Raw genomic sequence first — 20,730 nt, forward strand, 5'->3', positions numbered from 1 at the left:
CTTTTGGTGGCAGGCGGTGGGCTCCATTGTGGTTTGACTGACTTTCCTGCACCTGTCTTCCTGCTGATGGTCTAGAGAGGGGTCTTTGCCTAACAGCAGCTGAAGGTGAGGCCTAAAAATGGCCCCTGGCTGAGGCAGGAACCATGGCCACGCCCTCACCTGTGCCAGCTGGGCTTTGCCAGCCAGGGGCAGGTGCAACAGAGAATTTAACAATGGCTTGAGGTCTAGCCATGCCTCAGTGCCTCCTCCCTCTGGCACTCAGGGTCCATCCGGTAGCTGAGACAATGCCTGGAGCCTGCCCACATCTTTTATCTCCTGGAAGCCCTGTCTCCACTTCTTCTGTTCTAGGGCTGTCGGACTGCCCCTCCCCTCCAGACAGAACGGAAGAGCAGGCCTTCATTGCCCTTGGCATCTAGCCAGCAGGCTCCCTGTCTCTCTTTCCTCCTCCCCATCAAGCAGTACACAGTGAGCTGAGGGCCAGCCGCATCTGCCAGGGTAGTGTGAGGGCCCCTTTTCTCCTGAGCTCTAGGAGAACTGGTTTTGCTCACCGGCTCCCACCTTTGCTGGCTTCTCACTCCTCAACAGGAACAGTTGTCCATGTGTGTCATTTGGCTTGCATACTATCCCTGCCACTCTAATACTTACTTATCTGTGACCAATCATAGTTAAAAATTAGGAAACGGGTCATTTCCAGAAATATACAAGTCCTCTGCTTTTAACCGTCTGCAATTCTAAGGGTCATCATGGCAACTCCCTCACGCTTTACCGATGTATTTATTTATCAGTCAGAATTCTAGGATGTGAGTGGTCCCTGCCTGTTTATGTCCACACTGCTTACCTGGTAGTTCTTTCTTGGCCATCTAGGTTATAGATGGGTTACCGCAGTTCACAATACTTACATTCGAGAGACTCTTACTTAATAGGGGGCTCCAGGAGTAGTGAAGCTGGCCATTCATCTCAGTGTGTGGCTGTAGTCCATCTGCCATGCTTGATGTGCCTGATTTAGACCCCATTGCAATTATTCATGCACAGAACACATTATTTACATGGGGTTACCTCTGTGACTTCAGACATCCATTAGGATCCCATAGATAAAAGGGACTAATTTTAGTGTGTGTGTGTGTGTGTGTGTGTGTGTGTGTGTGTGTAATTCTGTGTGTTAGTATGGGTGTATGGTGTTATATATGGGGTGTGTGACTCTGTGTGTTAGTATGGGTATATATGTGTGTGTACAAATATGTTGTGTGTGTGTTGGGAGAGAGAGACTGCGTTTGTCTTTCTCTCTTTGCCTTATTTATTTTTTATTTTTATTTTTTGAGAGAGGGTTGTTCTCTGAAACTGGAACTCGCTGATTTAAGTGGCCAGCGAGCCCAGGACCATGCTGTCTTCTCCACCCACCTGGATCACAGGTGCACACACCCTTGCCTATTTCCGGGTCCTTTCCATCTATTTATTTATTATTAATTTTGGTAACGTGGATGCTGGCGATTTCATCCCCGGTCCTCTTGAGCAAGCACTTCATTGCCTGGCTGACTCTCCCCACCCACCGCACTGCACCTCAGCATTTCGGGACAGGTGGTGACAGCCTTCTCTGCCACAGGCTCCAGTGAGGATTAGTGAAGTTCTGTGGGCGGGCTGCCTGTTGATGCAGCACATGGGTCATGGATACTGTGCAGATGAACAAGCCTGGCTGGGTGCCAGGAAAGCATTATTTGCACACAAAGGCCAGGAGCTGGGTTTATAGAGGTTTCCTAGGAGGCATCACTTCGCCGTCTCACTCGGTGCCTCTCCCTCCAGTGCTCATCCTCTTCCTCCTCTGCCCTTCTTTCTTTTGGAGTCAGGACCTCACTATTTTACCAAGGCTGGCTTGGAACTCCTGATCCTCCTGCCTCAGCCTCTGGGCGCTGGATCACACCTGTGGTGCTACCATGCTTTCATTCCCTTCCCATCTCCCAAAGCTCTCTGCCCTGTCTTCCCTTAGCCGGCAGGCTGCTGGAGCCTTCACCGTCTGTGTGCCAGCCCCGGGTGTCTCACGACACGCGGGGTGAGGTGGCGGGGTCTGCACTTTGGCCGACTTCTGTCCCCTCAACTTCTGTTCAGGCTCCAGAGTTTGCTTCTCCCTGCCCGCCGCTGATTTTCCCACTCCCAGGAGGCCCACGAGCCTCTACTGCCTCTTCATTGAGCACGTGTGCCAGAGCTGCCTCAGGACCTTTGCACTGACTCCATTCCTCCTCACCTCCTTCCGGTCACTCTGAGAAACTTCATTCTAAGAATCCAACTTGTACATCAATCAGATAGATGCCCCGCATTCCCCCTGACCCCTCCGCCCCTCATTCCTCTCTGGAACTCTAGATGCCTTAGCTTTAGTACACACACACACACACACACACACACACACACACACACACTAAATATATGTGACACAAAAGGCAGTGACCTCAGGCAGGTGGCTATGGCCTGTATTCACTGGTGTGGCCGGAACAGCCCAGCACAGTGCAACTCCTGAAGTTCAGCAACTGCCCAGTAAATCCTCAGGGAATGTCACTTTCATCCCTGACCTGCTCACTCACCTTCGTGTCTATTCCTGCGTCTGCCACTAGGGGGCGACGCCGCTGTGGAAGGTACTTTTGCCCCACTCCTGACTTGGGGGTAGTTGTAAATCTCTGAGTTTCCCATTGAAGGGATACATTCCAAGCCTTGGGCACTGCCTATACTAGCCTGTTCTTAAAGCACTCGGCACTGTGTTTTGTGGCATGCTCTTTTGTGGTGGTGGAGGGCCATGGTCAGGCCAGAACTGTGCAAATCCAGAGTGAAAACATGGATGAAGAAATAACAAAACAAAGGTAGTCATTCCTGAAAGAGTTCCTGGGTGGCTGAGAAAGAGGGCTTCTGGGAAAGTGTGAAGAGCAGAGTTCCCTCTGAAGAACCCCTGAGAACAGAGTGTTGGGAAGCAGAGATCCTGGGACTCAGTATGGATGAACGTCAGGCCAGTGTCTCAAGACAAGGTGCATTGAGCCTGAGGAACAAGAGCTGAGGTGAGCCTCGAGTCTCCACACACTTGCACAAAACCACACAGAGTCACACGCACACACGCACACTGAAGGAGACACTTGGTGCTCTCGGTTCCCTGTAAGATAAAAGATTGCTGGGGAAGGGAAGTCAGGCTGCTTCTTGGGAGGTGGGCTGTGGCCGCTTCTCCACAGTCCTGAAAACATGTTGTGTTGGTTTGTTTACTGTTGCTGTGGTAAAACTCCATGACAAAAGTGACTTAGGGAAGAGAGGGTTTATTTTAGCTCTCGATTCCAGGTTACGGTCCGTCACAGCAGGGAAGTCAAGACGGGCTTACAGCAGCCCGTCACATCCAGCCAGGAGAGAGAGGGCATGAATGTGTGCCAGCTGACTCATGTTCAGTTCATTTTCTCCTCCTTGTACAGTCCAGGACCCAAGCTCAGGGAGTGGTGCCTCCACGGGGGTGTGTCTTTCCACCTCTGTTAACATAATCGACATACTCTCCCACAGTCTAACCTGATCCAGACCCTCCCTCGCTACGACTTTCTTCACCAGTTGTTTCTCATTGTGTCAAGTTGACACTTAAGATTGACCTTTGCCTGCAAGGCATGGAAAGAAAGTGATGAGGATGTGCCTGCCCTCGGATCCATACTGGTGGTTTTGCCAACTCGACACGAACCTAGGTATAGCTGGTAAGAACTCTTAATTGAGAAAATGCCTTGGTCATATTGGACTGTAGGCAAGTCTGTAGGGCATTTTCTTGATTAATGATTGATGTGGGAGAACCCAGCTCATCATGGGTACCACCCTGGGTGTATAAGAAAGCAGTCTGAAGGGGCTGGAGAGATGGCTCAGTGGCCGAGAACATGGACTGTTCTTCCAAAGGACCCAGGTTCAATTCCCAGCACCCACATGGCAGCTCAAAACTGTCTGTAACTCCAGTTCCAGGGAGTCTGACAACCTCACACAGACATTCATGCAGGCAAAACACCAATGCATATAAAATAAAAATAATTTTTTTTGAAAAAAGATAGTCTGAAAAAAAAGCAGGCTGAGCAAGCAAGTCAGCAGCACTCCTCCGTGGCCTCTGCTTCAGTTCCTGCCTCCAGGTTCCTGCTCTGAGTTCCTGCGGTAGCTTCCTGTGATTAAGATGAAATAAACCCCCTTCTTCCCAAGTTGCTTTTGACAATGATGTTTGTTTTGTCACAGCAATAAAAACCTAAGAAAGATTGCAGGTGCTGATGGGTATTCAGAGAGTGTTAAAGGCGTCACAGTTGCATGATGGGAAGATGGCTAGACTCCCTTCCAGAGTGGACCAATCACCACTAGGGCCCAAAACAAAGGCAGCCTGAAACAGCTGGCTAGGTTCCCTGTGGGAGGGCAGTGCACCTTCTGGCTTTCTTGTGCAGTACTGTCAGCTCTGAGCCACTGCCTGGCACACAGTTGGCACGGTATATATGACTGGGAGGGCGCTAGTGACCCGCCCTTGCTTTGGGGGTCTGGGCATTGAGCCACTTAACAAGCGGCTTGAGCGGCATCCTTGGTGATGTCTGTTTTCTGTCTCTAAGATGGACAGAAAGTGGCCCTGCACCCCCAGAGCTACACCCTCACCTAGTGGAAGCAGATGGAGGTTACCATGAGGAAAAGATACTGTCTAAGTCTCAGGACACAGACAGGAGTCCCTACCTTCGTGGACTGACCCCGTCTGAGGAGATATAAGCAACAGACTCACAAGACACATGCTACTCGATGGCATGTGCTAAGCAACAAGCCAGAACAGTAAGTTGCGCATTAGGGGCCAGAGAGATGCTCAGCAGTTAAAAGTGCTTACTTTTCTTGCAGAGGACCAGGGTTCAATTCCAGCACCCACATGGCAGCTCCCAACCACCTGTAACTCCAGTGTTAGGGCATCTGATGCCCCCTTCCGGCCTCATCTAGCACCCTGACATAAATAATTAATAAACAATAATAAAAATAAACCTTAAAAGATGCTTTATGTGCAGTTTAACAAGAAAGTAAGTTGTATGTTGCCTATAGATGGAAAGACATCAAAACAAGCCCTACATTACTTCATGCAACTTGATAAAAATAATTGTTTCCAGTTGCCAGAGACTGTGAGTAGAGTCTGTGGCCTCTCCCTGTGGAAGGGAGAAGTGTCCTTGACGGAGGGCAGAAGGAAGGTGGGCAGGCTGGGCAGAGCCTGTGGCCTCAGAGAGAACCTCTGCTTGGGTTGGAGCCACCAAGGGGGAAACGGAAGTTGTGTGGGTCAGAAGTCCTCAGTGGGAAGAACTGTGGCCGAGGGGCAGGAGTGAGGACAGGAACAGGGAAGGAAGGAAGTGATGATGTTGGTCCACACGGGTGGTGCCAAGAGTCAACCTACTGTGGGTTTGGAAGCCAGGAAGGAGAGCTGCGTTCTGGTGAGCGTTAGTATCGGAACTGTAGCCAAATGCTTGCAAGTCCACTTCAAGGTCTGCCGTCGGGTGGCATTTTCTGTGTTCTGTACTGTGTGGCCATCCCAGCGTGTTGTCACCCTCCCCGATCCTGCAGGAGGCCTGCACCTGCTGAAGGCCACTTCTCATCCCTTCCTTCCCCTAAACCTGGTCCTGGCAGCCCCAGATTCCAGGTGCGATTTGAATTTGGCCAGTAGGGACTCTGGACATAGTTGGTGAGGGCCGATACCTAGCAGGGGACAGCGTGGAATGGTGTGATGAGCTTACAGTCTTGCTGAAGGCCCACCTGGGCTGCCTGACTTTGACATCCTCCCCACAGCAAGCACGAGTGCACGGAAGCCAGCTGGCCTGCGTTAATGGTGGGGAGGAGCCGTTAGAGGGTACAGCCAGGGCCAGCCAACTGCAGTCCACATTTCTGGGAACTGAGCAAAAGATGACGTCCAGAGAGGGGCAGGGCTGCTGACAGAGGGCTTGGCCAGCTCCTCTCCTGCGTCTCTGAAACAGATGCTGCCATGGCCAGAATTTGCTGCACCTTCAGCATGGCGCAGACGGAAGTTTGGAGAGAGAGCACTGAGTGTAGGGACTTCCTTACGACTGTGCCTCCAACTGTCCCGTATGAATTGTTACTCATGTGAGGCAAGATGCTTTCCTCTACTCAGGGGGGCTGAGGCAGGAGGATCACAGGAGACCGGGAGTTTGTGTTTAGTCTAGGTGACATCTTGCTCTGCAAGCATGAGGTTCTGGGTTTTGATCTCCAGCACTCGCTGGACACAGTGGTGTGAACCTGTGACGCCAGCACAGTAGGCTGCCGGGGCTCATGGCCAGCCTAGGACCTAGCCAGTCAGTGAGCTCCAGGTTCGGTGAGAGACCCTGTCTCACAGAATAAGGCGGAGAGCACCAAGTGGAGAGCTGTAGATGTAACCGTCTTGTTAAATAAGAAACACAGCCAATTGCAGAGTTAAAAGCCAAGAGGTCAGAGCAATAGCTGAGAGCTGAAAACCTTACCCTTCACTGCTGCTCTGTCTTTCCTCTCCGCAAGAGAGCTACTTCCTGTGTTTTTTCTTTTTTATAGATTTTCTGTTCTGCCTTCTCATTGGTTGTAAACCCAATCACATGACCTCCTCGTCAGTGCCTGTCTGTACAGACCTCCAGGTCTTCTATGGTTGGTATTGAGATTAAAGGTGTGTGTCGCCATGCTGGCTGTATCCTTGAACACACAGAGATCCGCCTGGCTCTGCCTCCCAAGTGCTGGGATTAAAGGCATGCACCACCACCACCACCACGACCACCACCACCACCACCACCACCGCCGCCGCCCAGCTTCTGCTATAGCTTGCCCTGACACCAAGACAACTTTATTAATATACAAATAAAATCACATTTCAGTACAAATAAAATATCACTGTAGAGAGCAATTGAGAAACACCTGGGCGTCAGCTTCTGGCCTCTGCATGTGCGCGTATGGGTGTCTGCACCTTGCATGTACCCGTGCGAGCACATCGGCTCTCTCTTGCCCTTCCGCTCCCCTTCCTGCGTGTTCCCGTGTGTCTTGATTCTGAAGATGAGATCCCTTACACTGTTAAAAGTTATTTCCTTTCACCTCTCCCTCCCTCAAGCTAGAACCTTGTTCTTTCTCCTGCCTGTCTCCACCTGCTATCCAGGTTTATCCTCATTGCTAAGAGCAGGGGATAGGGCCCTGGGTTCAAATCCTGCCTCTGACATCTACAGAGCTGTTTGGCTCTGGACAAACCGGTAAGAGGACATCCTCTAAGCTAGTCCGTACCTCTTGCTTTCCTGAGACAGGGTCCTTATGTAGCCTGAACTGGCCTTGAAGCTGCTATTGTCCCTGAGGCTGGTTTTGAATCCTCAGTAATCCTCCAGTGTCAGGCTCTGTAGTGCTGAGACTGTAGGCTTGAAGCGTTGAGCCTTGCTCAACTAATACTTTCCAATCACAGAGTCTCAGCAGCTGTGTCCTTGAAGTCAGGTGTGGCCATGTGGTGGGAACTGGCCAGTGAGCAGGAGAGGAGCAGTGTGGGTCCTGTCTGGACCATGCTGTAAAGCCAGTGTGTAAGACCTGTTCTCTTTTTCCCATCTGCAGTCATAGATACACAGAGGTTCCATCCCGAGTCAGTGCTAGAGGGAGGAGGCACAGTCTCCATCAAATCTGCAGCAGGCACACTGCTTTACCAGTAGAGCCACGGGGCTTCCAGCTGCTGTGGTCCAGGGCTTGCTTGTTACTGCAGCAGCATGTGGCCTGAGCTGACCACCTAGCTTCTCTTCTGTGAGCCAGGGACATATATTGAAATCGTGGTTAAGCATGGCCCCACTCCTGTCATTCTGTAGGGCTCTTCTTTTTCTCATTTCGCCTTTCCTCTTCCTGAGCGCAGGCTGTAGCCCCTCCCCTGCACCTCCTCCCTCCTCTCTTTCTCTTTGTCCTGCTGAAAGGTGCAGAAATCTGCCCCAGCTCATCTTCGCTCTCACTCAGCCCCATCTTCCCTTTCCCACTTTCTGTTTTTGATCTTTTTGAGGTAGGGTCTCACTGTGTAGTCCAGGCTGGCCTTGAGCATGCAGAGATGGCCCCTCCTGCCTCCCAAGTGCTGGGGTTAGAGTGTGCACTCCCATACCCTGCCAGCTTTTCACTTTTCTGCCTTACTCTAGATGCTCCTCTCCCAGCCAGGGCTCTTAGACTGGGGGTCTCCAGTCTTGAGCCTTTTTCTCTTCTCTCTTGTTCCCTGCTGGCTTGGCACTCTGGGGACTCAGCCCTAGTTGCAAATTAACAGATGATTCAAATAGCTCAGAGGCACATCAGGTTCAAGGCCTTTCCTTTCGTCCACCTAAGCAGGATCAGAGGCCATGGCACACATCCCTCCCCTTCCTGTAAATGCCCCTCATCATGGGGAGAGATTCAGTCAGGGTCAGCAGAGACCCAGGCAGAAAAATCTTGGCTTCTCGATGTTCCTGCAGCCCTGGGTCTGGTATTGATGGCACTCCTGGGACTGCTGCCAGAGGCTCTGGATTAAATCAATAGTGTTTGCACAGTGAGCGCTTTTGGGAGTGGGGTGCAGAGTGTTGCTGTATTTTTTTAATGACCAAGCAAGGAGAACCTTCATGCCTCGCAGGGCTGGCGAGGGAAGGGCTGGGCAGGTCTGGATACCTGGGGAAAATGCAGAGGAACATTTCAGCAGGGCAGAGTGTTCTAGAATGTCTGTTTAACTCATGCACAAGTGCAAATGGAGATGCTTCCTGCGTCCTCCAGCTCCTGGCGGCTCCAGGCAGCCGTTAGTTTGTGGCCACATCTCTGCAGCCCTTAACTGTCTTCACATAATGAAAACACATACAGAATCCTGGTTCAGCTCTAACCCTGCATTGGTTTCTGACTTGGTTTCTATCTGTAAAGACCCTATTCCCAAATAAGGTCACATCTTAAGGTCCTAGGTAAACCTGAAATTTGGGGGAATACTATTCAGTCTATTACAGTACCAAGTCCAAACTCTGCAACTCCCTCCCTACACCCATCTGCTTCTCCAAGCTGACCTCACTCATGTAGAATCAGGCAAGGGAGGCATCGTAACCCCACCCACACCCACACTCATGCACCCACCAGGTCTAACCTGCTGCTTCCAAAGTCAGGCTCCGTGCCCTCTACCAGACACTGACACCCAAGACTGAGTTACCCCCACACACCCAAAATGTCTGGGCGCGGCCATAGTCACTTCTCCCTTCGTTCTAACGAAGTAGCTGCTAAGGAGCAGGTTAATGGAGGAGAGACATGCTTGGGCCCACATGTGAAGGGTTCAGTCCGTTTGAGCGAGGACTCCACAACAGTGGCAGTGTGCTGAGACACAGCTCCACAGACAGGGAAAGGGCAGACGGGAAGTTGGGTGGGCTGTGAGGTCTCGAGGGCCACTCCAGTGACCTCTACCTACTCCAGGGTCCACAGACTCCCAGAACAGTGTTCCCAGCTGGGAACTGAGTGACCACATAGGAAACCTGAGGGGGTGGCCGGCTTGTCCCTCAGACCTCAGGTGCCAGAGCACTGTGCCCAGTGCGAGAACCCAGGCATGCAAGTCACAAATTGCAAGAGTCCACTCACATGACATGCAGGGAGAGAAGAAGGAAGTGACCAGGCAGCTGTGGTGGGAGAGGGAAGGGGCTCAGTCTTGCTGACATTGTGATTTTGGACAGCTGGCCTCTGGAGCACTGAGAGACTCAGATTCCATTGTTTTGAGTTACTGTATTCATCAGCTTTCTGTCACTACAGTAAAATATCCAAGGCAATTAACTTATGAGGAGGAAAGGTTAATTTTGGCTCATGATTCTGCTGGTTCCGTTTCAGGACTGAATGGCTGCATGTCTTGGGGCCTCTGGTAAAGGACATGGCTTACATCTGGAGTCAAAAATAAGGAAAGAGAGGGCCAGCTGAGTCCACAGTGCCCTTCAAGGGCACTTCTCCAGTGACCCAAGGATCCACCTCTTCCCCCCTCCCCTCTTTGCTCCCCCCATCCCATTCTTCCCCCTTTCCTCCCCCTTCCCCCCCTTTTCTCCCCCCACCCCCACTCCTCTCTCCTCTCTATGGGTCTCTCCTGCTCTTGTTCTCGCTGTGTGGCCCAGTCTGGTCTGGAACTCATGACCCTGATCTTCCTGCCTCACCCTGACTGGGGCTGAAAGGCGCCCCCCCTCCCCGCCCCCGCCAGTGCCTGCCCTGAGGCGAAGCATTCACTTTAACCTGGGCCTTCTGCAGATGCCGAGCCCATGGCCAACCCTGGGCCTGCAGTTTGCGGTGGCAGCCTCGGGAGATGAAAACAGACATTGTGGCCCGTGTGAGGGTCCCCTGAGGAGGCGCAAGGGGACTCAGCCACCACTAGGGCCACACTGGGCAGGAGAAAGTGAGGAGACACTGGATCTTTTTCCTTTCCTCCAGTCTTCTGATGTGTCATTGTCCATACTCACCTGGAGGCCAGGGGTGGGGCAGGGGGGCAGGCTGTGGGTTCACACTGAGCCTGCCCTCTGTGGACGCTGAGCAAGACGGTGTATGTTCTCTTTGGAGCAGCAGAGAATACCAACCACAGAAATGCGTCAGATTCCCCAGAAGAGGGAAAGGACGGACTTTCGGATAGAGAGATGATAAATAAGGACAGACACACCTAGCTACACTGAGGGATGGTAGATAGACATACGGAGTAGAAGAACGATCTCATGAATGGACGGGAAGAGTGCCTGGAGTGGGCGGACAGACACACAGCACATGGGTCATAGGTATGCAGGGAAGGGACAGCTGCCCAGGGCTGAGCCCTGTAGAGATTTGGTGGAACAAAGGGAAGGAGAAAGGAAAAGTTAGGATCAGAGGCCCGGAGGCCAGGAGGAGCGCAAAGGAACACCAGAAGGCAGCAGTCAGAGCAGACATCTCATGAGAGCCAGTGTGGAGGCCAGACCCGCAGCCCCAAGACCTGGGAGCCAGGCAACAGCAAGACCCCGCCTCAGACACATGGAGGGCTGATAGCTTAGACTGAGCCCTGGTAGATGATAGGCGATGGAGAGAGGGTAATTAGGTGATGGCTTAGGTAGATAGGTGGTGGCAAGACAGGATAACTAAAAGGTTATCCACAGACAGATGACAAGGTGGTGGAGGGATGGATGGGCAGATGATAGAAAGATAAGCTGGATTGGTCAAAGCATCCTGAGGTTTGGCCGATGAGGTTGCAGATGGTCTCATTGGGACAGTTCCATGCTGAGAGGGTGTGCCAGCTGGGTCTGCAGAGCACAGAAGAGTGGGTGGGGATGGAGAAGGGTGTGGCTGCTGCTTTCTATGAAGGGTAGTGGGGGTGGGACTTGGACTGTGGGGAGGGCAGTGCTTTCTCCCAAGGTCACATTCTTGTCCCTTTCACGGGAACTTGGGGATTCATCAGTGGCCCTCTGTGCCTGAGGCTGTGTCCAGTGTCAGCCTAGGTAGTTGGTGTTCTTTGGGAATGTGCGGCAGCTCGAACTGGTGGGTGCCCTCTGGGATGGGTGCTGTTTGGGAGGAACAAGAAAGAGTGTGGGCTAGAGGGTTCAAGCTTGGTAGGGAGGCCAGAGAAGGGCCCGTGAGTTCAGGAGGGTGCTGGCTTGTATCTAAGAGAAATAGAGAGGAGAAGGCCATGGCTCCAGAGAAGGATCTGGGGCAGCATGCCATGGAGGGAGCTGGTGTCTGGAGAGCTGGAGGAGACATGGTTCACGATAACACAGGGCTAAGGGAGGGGGCAACATGAAACTGTCCTAGAAAGACTGGGAGAGGGGTGGTGGAGAGGTGGTGGAGGGAGGGGAGTGGGTTGGGGGAGGGGTGGGTGGAGGGAGAGGAGTGTGCTAGACCGCACCAGATACTGTTCAGGACGTCAGTTCTTGGTGCTGCTAGTGGAGATTGGGAGGGACGATGGTAACCTTACTTGCTTGAGGTGGAAACTTCTAGACCATATGTGTGAGTGTGTCTGTGTAGGAGTGTGTTGGATCTTCCATGTTTCAGCCTTTTTTGTACAGTTGAACTGTGGATTTAATTTCAGATGATGTAAATGTGATCATACAGTCACTTTGGGAGGAGGGATTAGGGTGGGACCCAGAGCCAGGTACATGCTATGCTCAGGAAGCGCTTGCCCCCAAGTCTTCTCCCCAGCTCCTCACAGCACTTAAATTTCTTTTACATTCTGCTTGGTGTGTGTGTGTGCGTGCGTGTGTGTGTGTGTGTGTGTGTGTGTGTGTGTGTGTGTGTGTATGTGTGTGTGGGCAACTTGTGGGAGTTGATTCTCTCCTTCCATGAGGTGGGTCCTGTGATTGAACTCAGATGTCAGGCTTGGCAGCAAGCACCTTTACCCACTGAGCCATCTTGTTGGCCCCTCATATAACTTTATTTTAATGAAAAAATACAGCCTTATAAATCCAAGGGTGGTTCACATAAGAATGAATGTCAGATATACACTCCCCTAGACCTTCCCTTTGTATCTCTGAAATTCTCACGAGCAGAGATATAGGCAAGTAGTCAGACCTGCTTTGCCAGTAATAGAGACCAGCTGAAGTGCTGGGGGAGTGTTGAATAAATGATGAGGTAGCCACTCATAATTTGCAACCTTTTAGAAGAACTAGCCCCATCGTATTGTAAGGCAGTAGTGTGTCCAGGATGGTGTAAGGCCCAGCAAGTTACAGGAGGCTGTTGACACCAGTTCTGTGAGAGGAAATGTGCTCCTTTGTGCTTTTGTTTGGCTAGTGTATTTATTGATCAACTTCTGTGTGTCCTACGCTCGCAAAAATACTTGGGATGTGGCCTAGAACGAGCCCAGGTCCTACCCTCATGGGTTTGTCATTCTAGTGAGGGCAATTGACCTAATAAGACAAATGCATCCCATAAATGTTGCACTCAGTGGGGTGGGTGCAGTGCACAGCGGTGCTTTGAGATCTAGGAGAAGAGGTCCAGGGAGGGACAGGGCAGGGTAGAGGCAGGAAGAACAGGCTGAGGCCAGCCCAGCCTGGGCTACTGGGGTGGGAAGGAAGAGGTGGAAAGAGAAAGGAAAGAGAGGGAGTGGGAGAGGGAGAAGAAAGGGGTGTGGGGGAGAGGAGGGAGAAAGAGGGAGCAGGAGAGGAGGGGGGTCGGTAGCCCCAGTTGCTGTTAAACACAATCAACTCCATTGCTTGGTTACAATGGGATGAAGCTCATCTCTGTGTTCATAGCATATAAGTGTCTGGTCTTTGGAGGAACAGGAAAAAGCAATATAAACCATTGCTGACTGTTGAGCACAACCGTGGCTGCTTTACACAGCTCACCCTGAGGAAGCTGAGGCCAGGGAAGCATTGTTTTTACCCAAGTCAGAGCCACCTCTATCTCGAAAGCCCTTAAAGCGTTTACTGGGTCATTTTTGGGGAGGTGAGGACAGCCGAGGCTACAGGCTTACTCTGTAGCCCTAGAGGTCGGCCACAAACTCACAGCCCTCCCACCTCCGGATCTGTCCCTGCTTTAGGATTTCCCATGCACGTATTCCCAGTGTTGCATGCACACAGGTCTATCTGCCCTCCAGGAGACTTTTTCAGAACCAAAGCCTTGGAATCCCTTGGATAATATGAAATGAAAAGCATGTCAAACCAAGTTAAATTCTTTATTTCTTCCCCCCCTCTCCTCTCTCTCTCTCTCTTCCTTCCTTCCTTCCTTCCTTCCTTCCTTCCTTCCTTCCCTCCCTCCCTCCCTCCCTCCCTCCCTCCCTTCTTTCTTTCTTTCTTTCTTTCTTTCTTTCTTTCTTTCTTTCTTCTTTTGAGACAGAGTCTCTCTGTGTCCCAGGCTTGCCTAGAACTTTCTATGTAACCCAGTCCAGCCCTGAACTCACAGAGACATGCCAGCCTCAGCCTTCAAAGTGCTGGGGAAGGATTAGTAGCTTGCATCACCACATCAGCTATCTACTCGTGTTCTTAAAGACATTATGAATGTCTCCCCTCCTTCACCCTGGAGGTGAGATGCAGGTCTTACAGAGACCAGCCAGAGCTCTGGAGCTGAACTCTATTCCAGCACCCTACTTGCCCTCGAGCAGTTGGTAGAACCAGGCGCGTTGGCTGCTGGCCATGGTGCTGAATGTCCCTGCCTGCCCTTCCGTTAGGGTGTCTCCTGGGACCACTGCTGGTAGAAGGTAGAAACTAGCCCTTTTCTAGCTTTGGCTGTGAGTCACTGATGCTGCAGACTAAAGCCTTCCAAGCCCTGCCTGAGAACGTGAGACTCTGTGAAGTTGGTGAGAGTTGGACTGGTCGGTCACAGCGACTCATTGCCGATGGGCTTACAAGATGTGGCCAGCACACAGTGGTTGATCATTGGGAAATTAGATTGTGAGCCGTGGCTGAGCCAAAGAGCATTTGCCAGTGTGTGTGAGGCTCTGGATCATCCCTGCACCATTAATGAATGAATTAATAGTAGCAGTTACTTAGCTCTTGGGTGAAATATAATCTTTGGCTAAGGTTTCCAGTGCAGGGCTAAGCATGGTGCAGCACATCTGTGAACCTGTACTTGAGAGGGTATGGTCAGAACACCACCAGCACAAAGCCAGCCTGGGCTACATTGCAACACCCTGTCTCCAAAAAAAAAAAAAAAAAAAAAAAATTAAAAACCCCCATTCTGATTTTTAAATGGAGGCAAAATCATGCTTCAGAGCATGACACATGAGAGCTGGGCTGAACAGTGCTGGAGTGCCCAGCTAACGTGTGAGGTCCTCTTCTCTCTCGCCACTGCAAAAAGAAGAAAAAAGGGAAACGTCTCACCGTGGGTCTAACTTGCAAAACTACAGCAGCCAGGCCAGTAACCAGGCTTGGGGCGTGGTTCGGTGTTACCTCACGTAGCTGTGTCAGACCCGGGTTCCATCCTCACGTGACAAAAAGAAAAAAGAGAGTAAGACTGTGGGCTGTGGTGTGAGCCGCTGTGTAAGCCCCGCTCTCCTGCCTCTTCTGTGGCCGTGACCAAGTTTAATAAACCTGTCTGAACCTTGATTTCATCCAAAAATGGGTGAACAGAACATCCGGCAGGGTGATTTCAAGGGACCCCAAGGGGCACAGCCCTGGCCACACTGCCTACTGCAGGGTCCTGTCAGTAGCTGTGCCCTGGTGGCTGAGCTGTGAACGGACCTGGAACATCTGGGCCCAGTGCCTTGTTCAGCGGTGGTGGCAGAATATGGCAGCTTATGCTTACTGTTGCGAGCGCCGGGTCTCAAACACCCAGGGCTCAGAGGTGTTTGCTGTCCCACTGGCAACTGAAATTAGTGCAAGCTGGATATCAGGTCGCTCCTGTGCGAGCTGGTGTGTGGGGCTCCTGCAGACTGGTCAGCTCATTCCGAGCATTTCCGCAGCGCATGCCTCTTGTAAAACTCTGCTGGGGACAGGGTCACCTCAGTCACCAGACCTCCTTTAAGGCTGGGGCTGAGGTGGAGAGCATTATGGGTCCTGCTCCAAGACTTCTAAGGGCTAGGCACCCACTGCCATGTCCACTTTGAGAAGTGACTTTTCTTTGAGGAACTGATTCCCAAAGGCAAGGCCCTGTGAGTACGCGCAGCCTGCCTTTCCCTAAGCACTTCTCAGGCACTCCCAGAGTCTCCTACCAGGATGCTCTCGGTGGGTCCCACAGGGCCTTTTGAGCAGTCTGGGGCCAGTGGGAAGGCAGCCTGGCTTCCCAGCAGCCTGGCTTCTCTTCTTCCCACTGCTCACTGCCCGAGAACTCTAGACCTGCTGACACAGTGACTTTCTGTCCAGAGTGCCCATGGGGCAGTGCGGCCAGCATAGGCATTCAGCTGTGAGCTAGAACATGCCAATCAGGTACAGGCTGAGGAGGCTCTTCTCCCAGCTCCTCTCCAGGACAACCTTTCCTCTCTACCTCAGGCTCTTCCCCTCTTATGGCAGGAACTCATTTCGAAAGGCTTTAACATTTCTTTTAGATTTTTATTTTTTATGTGTTTGAGTGTTTTGCTTGAATGTATGTATGCATACCATGTACATGCCCAGTGCCCTTGGGGTTCAGGAGAAGGCACCAGATTCCCTGGATCTAGAGTTACAGGTGCTTGTGAGCCACCATGTGGGAGCCAGGAATTGAACCTGGGTCCTCTGTGGGAGCAACAAGGCTTTTAACCACTGACCTGTCTCTCTGGCTCTACAAATGGCTTTTTAAAAATTTGTGTTTGCCTGTGTGAGTTCTGTGTGTGGCCTTGGGTGTCATCCTTAGAAACTTTGTTCTCCTCCTTTTGGATAGGACCTCTTTCTAACCTGGAGATCCCCAGTTCAGCCCCAGGGATCCCTACCTCCTCAGCACTGGGAGGACAGGCCTGGCTTTTGCTGTGGCTTCCAGGAATTGAACTCATGCCCTCATGCTTGTGGAGTGAATACTTTAGCCAGGGCCGTTCTCCCCAGTCCCTCATAGATTTCACATGTTCCTGGGGGCTTGGTGAGGGGGCAGTGAACACGGAGCTGCAGAACCCAGTACCTCCTCTCCCCTCCCCTTTTCCTCTGATGAGATACATGTTGTAGAGCACACATTTTCTTAGGGGAACCACACAAACCCACAGCAAAGGAGGCCAGAGCAAACCCCTGCCTGCATCAAACCTGGTTAGTGGGGGAGATGATAGACAAGATGAAGACGAAAAATGGAGGTCTCTTAAATACAAATACGGTACGTAGGGAAATTAAACAGAAGGAGTTGAAAGAAGTGACCCTTGGGTAGAAACCTAGAGGAAGCAAGGGAGGTCACCCTGTCAGCATCTGTAGAAAATCTTCCACGAGTGTGAACAGCACATGTAAAGGTCCTGTAGCTCACACACGCCTGGGATGCTCAGAAAGTCTGGAGGCATCGTAGGTGGAGTTGCATAACCAAAACAGAGCATAGAAGAGGCAGTAAAGGCTCCTGGACAGTGGAGGGCCCAGGTTTCCTTCCAAGTGAGCTGAGACCTGTTGAAAGGTGAGTGCCTGCACACACTATAAACTGGAATCGTCTGTCCCCACCCCAACATTACCCTGCTTCATCAAGATGAGGGGTGTCTTCTCAGCTCCCTGGCCTGAATGGTGGAATCTGGGACTCTCGAGCTCACTGGGAATCTGGATGTGGAGGTGAAAATTGGGAGGAAAAGGAAGAGCCCCTCCCCTTGAGAGAACCCTCCTCCTGAGAGGACTCAACGCCCTGAGCCCCAGCTCCACTCACCGTCAAGTAGAGCCTGAACTGGGCCAGCACACAGCCTAGAAGCTCCTCCTGACTCAGCAAGTGGGTGCAGGCCTCAGACTGCATCCTTAAAGGGCCATATGCCTATGTTGAGAGCTTGCTTTGCGTGGCCAGAGCATAGGGCCACTATCACTGGCTCACACTCAGGGTCTGTGAAAGATACTTGGGAGTGTGTGTGTTTAGATTTGACAAAAAGAAAAGAACATCAGGAGCTGAGCCTGGGGGAACATAGGTCTGTCATTCCAGGGACTCGGGAGGCTGAGGCAGGAGAGTTGCAGGTGTAAGGCTTGCCTGGACTGTAGGGTGACTTCAAGGCCAGCCTGGGTGACTGCGCTAGACCCTGTCCTGCAGCAAAAAGTAGGAAGAGGGCTGATGGTGTGGTTTGCTAGCACACATGAGGCCTAGGGTTCCATCCTCAGCACTGCCAAACTAATCAATAGAATACAGTGAGGTTGCAGAGGAGGAATGGAGTCTGACGTCCACTCATCTGCACGCCACGCCTTCCTTTCAGACCTGGGGCATTCTGGGTTCTGAACCCCAGGCGGTGGGAACCATGCTGACACAGCAGCACCTAAACATGGTGCCAGCTGCTGCGAAGGCAGTTCCTCGGCAGCCATCTGGGGACAGGAAGCCAAGGGATGCCATAGGGAGATGGCGCCCCATGAAGAAGCAGCCAGCCACCCAGGCTGAGCGAGGAGTCTCATTCCAGTCACCAGCCAGGGCTTGGCCTGGCTTTCCCTGTGTGCAAATATTGGCTCTTGTTTGCCAGGCTGCAGGGTGAGACAGGGGCGTTTTTGCAGAGCTTTGTTCTGGGACTAGTGAGTGGCACCGAGAGGCAAGAAGCCAGTAACTGATGGGCTGTGGGGCACTTTTATTGTCTTCCTAAATTGCTGTTTGCAGCTGGGCAGTGAGGCTGACACCAAACAGAAAAGCCCGACTTTCCCCCTTCCTGAAATGCTTTCTCCTACATTCACTGTCTCCTCCTTGCCTTTCCGCCTGGAAAATGGACTGAGGCAGGAGGCTTCCAGTTCAAGGCTACTGCTGAAAAGATCTAAGATTCAAAGGGGAGATCAAGCTAATCAACTTCTCCAAGGGAAACACTGAGGGGGCCAGGTTCTCCCAGCTCGGAATAGGAGACACACTGCCCTTGGGGACTCACGTGATACATTTGGTGTTGTAGATGGCAATCATGCATGCTGCTCCACTCCCCACAGTGCCCAGGACAGAGCCCACTCAGGCACGGTGTCAGGCTGGGAACCAGTTGTCCCTGTCCTTGAGTGCTGTGGTTGCGTGTCTGACATCCACTTCTTCATTCTCAACCTTCCAGCTCCAAGACTACTAGCCCCTTTCACTAGGGCTTCTTCTGAGAGAACTAAGGTGTTCTCTGTGAACTAGTGTGTGTTGAGATGGAGCAACAACATGGCTCCTCCCAAGTGCTGAGGTCTCATGGGACCTGACAGACAGTTCCTGGGGTGAGGGAGAGAGACAGAGGGGAAGGGAACTTCCCTTCTCTCAAATATTGTCAGATTCCTCCTGAGATGCCTGCTCTGACCACTTTTTATTTGTTTTGGTTGTGAGGCTTACCAATAATGGCTGTGCTGAGCCATCTCTTCAGCCAACAAAAGACTGTGTGTGTGTGTGTGTGTGTGTGTGTGTGTGTGTGTGTGTGAGAGAGAGAGAGAGAGAGAGAGAGAGAGAGAGAGAGAGAGAGAGAGAGAAAGTGAGCAGTGCCATGGAGCCCAGAAGATGTCAGATCCTAGGAACTGAACTTGGGTCCTCTACACTCATACCTCCTGAGCCTTGTCTCCAGCACCCTACCCCCACTCCAAGACTGAATTTCACTTGTAGCCCTCTGTGGCCTGAAACTGGCTGTATAGACCTGGCTGGCCTTAAACCACAGAGATGTTTCTGCCCCTGCCTCCTAAATGCCTAAGATATTTTCAAGTGCCTAATCCCCTGGCTTTTAGAACAGTCCGGGTATCGTGCAACTGTGTATCTGGTTCCCACACATGAAACCCTCACCCTCCCTCCCTCAGCCCCAGCCTCCAGGAGGCTGCTCTGAAGACCTGCTGATTCTGTGTATTCCGCACCTCGGCCATGTGTTCCTTTGTGCCTTGTCCCTCTCACTCAGCCTTGTGTTCTCGAGGTTTGTCCACATATTGGTGCATGGCTCTTTAGGGCTGAGCCGCAGCCAGCACTGGACAGAGCACACCCTCCCTGTTCACACCTGCTGGTTCAGCCTGTTCAGGTGACGTCCACCTTTTGGCAGGTTGAGAATGTGCTGTTGCCATTCACACAGCAGCGCTTGTCCAAGTTCTGATTTTCTCATTCTTCGGGCTCTGTATCTCAGAGTAGAATTACCACTGGTGTGGGGTGCTAATTCCATGTTTAACCTTCCTCGGGAACGCCAGGCTCATTTTCAAGGTAGCCACACAGCCACATGCTCCCCGAACCAGTGCACAGGGTTCCCAAGCCCCCAGTTCCCCAGCGCTTGGTGCTCTCTGGCTTTGTTTTACTTCCTGCTGTTCTTGTGGAGGTGAAAGCTAGTACCTCCTGTGGTGTTTTTTAAAAGTCTGCAGGAGAGGGGCCTAGCATGCACGTTGTGCATGTGTGTATGTGTGTGTGTGTGGGGGGGGGGTGTTTTCACGTATGTGGGTGTGTGCACACAGAAGTCAGAGGTCTGCAAGGTCAGCATTGGGCACCGTTTTCAACCGCTCTGCACCTATGTTTTTGAGACAGGGTATCTCGGTAAACCTCGAGTCCCCTGTGGTGGATAGACTGCTGGTAAGCTCTGGGATCCACACCCACCTCCCCGGTGCTGGGTTTCAGATGTGCACTAGTATACCCATCATCATGTGGATGCTGGGGCTTCAGCTGGGATCTGTGTGTTTTCACAGCAGGCAATTTACAGCGAGCCATCTTCCAGCTGCCTCGCCGCCATGTTTCCCCGAGTCTCTGTCCTGCCTCTTCTCTGTAGCATTCACCATCTTACCACAGGTGTGACCCGTTGTCATCCTTCTGTGTTCCCAGTGGGTCAGTTCTTGGACCCCAGGAATACAAACCTGCAGACATTCAAGTCCCGCCTACCAGACCTGCACACCTCCTCCCAGAGGTGCCAGCTTATCTCTGGGTGACATGAGGACCTAACGTGGAGGCATGCTCATTAGTTGCTGCAGTGTGTTGTTCAGGGCCCGTACATAAGCGCTTAGCCTGACACATTTTTCTCTTTGAATACTTTTCATCTCCAGCCGGTTGGATTCCTGGGTGCTAGCACACTCATGCAGAGGGCCGTGCTCTCTGCACTGTGGCACTATCTGGTGTGGTCTGTGTGCTGGAATCTCTTTGTACACTCGCTTCTCTGTGAGTCCGGGAACTTTGCTCTCTTCCGTTCTTGGTCCTGTAGTGGTTGCTGGGGAAGCCATGTGCCCCGCAGCCATTGCAGAACTCCAGCGTCTGCAGGGATTGTGCTGCAGGGGTGGATACAGAGAATGAATGGAGGATGGGTGGGGCGTGGCATGCTGTGGACTCTTGACCTCAAGGCAGTTGTGAGTACCGTTTCATGGAGGAAAGAGGCCATCT

At 52.0% G+C, this 20,730-nt stretch overlaps 1 protein-coding gene across 17 annotated transcripts in view; it reads left to right on the forward strand.

The window, feature by feature from the left end:
* The window catches only part of Cacna1a (calcium voltage-gated channel subunit alpha1 A), a 300,508-nt gene that overhangs the window by 101,367 nt on the left and 178,411 nt on the right, over positions 1-20,730 (forward strand). The window lies entirely within an intron of this gene.

This window comes from Onychomys torridus, chromosome 5, assembly GCF_903995425.1.
Source record: "Onychomys torridus chromosome 5, mOncTor1.1, whole genome shotgun sequence".
NCBI classification, from domain to species: Eukaryota; Metazoa; Chordata; class Mammalia; order Rodentia; family Cricetidae; genus Onychomys; species Onychomys torridus.